We start from the raw sequence: 1274 nt of genomic DNA, 5'->3' as shown, positions 1-1274 counted from the left end.
CCCGTGTTGGTTGCCCCTAAGCATGCAGTCACCTGCTGGCTCCTCCTGGATGTGTGCTAGAATAATTTTCTCAAACAGCTTGCCTTGGATCGAGGTAAGACTAACTGGCCTATAGTTTTCCGGGTCCTCCTTCCTCCCTTTTTTGAAGATGGGAACCACGTTGGCCCTCTTCCAGTCCTCTGGTACCTCTCCAGAGCACCACGAGTGCTCGTAAAGCCATGCCAGGGGACTTGCAATGACCTCAGCCAGTTCCTTTAGAACTCTAGGGTGGAGATCATCCGGACCGGCCGACTTGAAAATGTCCAGCCCCTCCAGAAGCTCCCTAACTAAATCCTCGCTAACCCTTGGCTCAGGTGTGCCTCCCCTGGGGACCGAGGGAGGCCCAGCAGGGAGGTGGCTGTTCTGGTCCCTACTTAGGAAGATGGAGGCAAAGAAATCATTAAACATGTTAGCTTTGTCATCTGGTGTGACGACCAAATTTCCCAACACGTCCTGCAAGGGCCCCACATTACCCAGGACCTTCTTTTTATCCCTTATGTATTTAAAAAAGGACTTCTTATTGTCCTTAATCTGGGAAGCTAGCCCCAGTTCCATCTCTGCCTTGGCCTTCCTAAATACCCCCCTACATCCCCGAGCAACTACAGAATAGCCCTCCCTGGTGATGACCCCTTCTTTCCATTGGGTGTGGACCATATTCCATATGGTCACGGTCTTTACAGCTCATTCTCCTAATAATCAAGCTTCATGAGTAATAGAATTTCCTCTTACTCATTCCTTTGGTTTCCTTCTTACCCTGCAAAAAAGACCACTAGTATCTTTTGGAAAGTGGAACAGAGTAGAGAAACAGGAATATGTAGAATTGCATATAATTAGCAACTATTGCTATTTAACCAGTAAATTTTTGTATAAACTTATAAGAATTCTTCTGGGTATTCTAGTTCATCCTTGTTTCATTGATTGGTTTTCTAGGAGGAAGGAGACTCTTGTAAGTTTGATAAAGGTGAAGGTTTTTGGAGGAGGCAAGCCTGTCATAAATGTTGTTTGAAATGACTGTCATTGATTTGGGTATCAAGAATAATGATTAATAAAATAAATCAATTGAACTACTTATTATATTTCTGATTTGGGAATTTTGGCATTTTTTTGAGGTGGCAGCTGTAAAAGGGAGAATTTGCAAGTGATATTTCTACTTACCAAAACAGCTTTTCACTTTTTCTTTCTGTAAGGGGCAAGTGTAGTGTGTGTGTGTGTGTGTGTGTGTGTGTGTGTGTGTG

Source organism: Gavialis gangeticus, unplaced genomic scaffold, assembly GCF_001723915.1.
Source record: "Gavialis gangeticus isolate Ggan-Ray unplaced genomic scaffold, GavGan_comp1, whole genome shotgun sequence".
NCBI classification, from domain to species: Eukaryota; Metazoa; Chordata; order Crocodylia; family Gavialidae; genus Gavialis; species Gavialis gangeticus.
Note: the sequence above shows the minus strand (reverse complement) of the source record.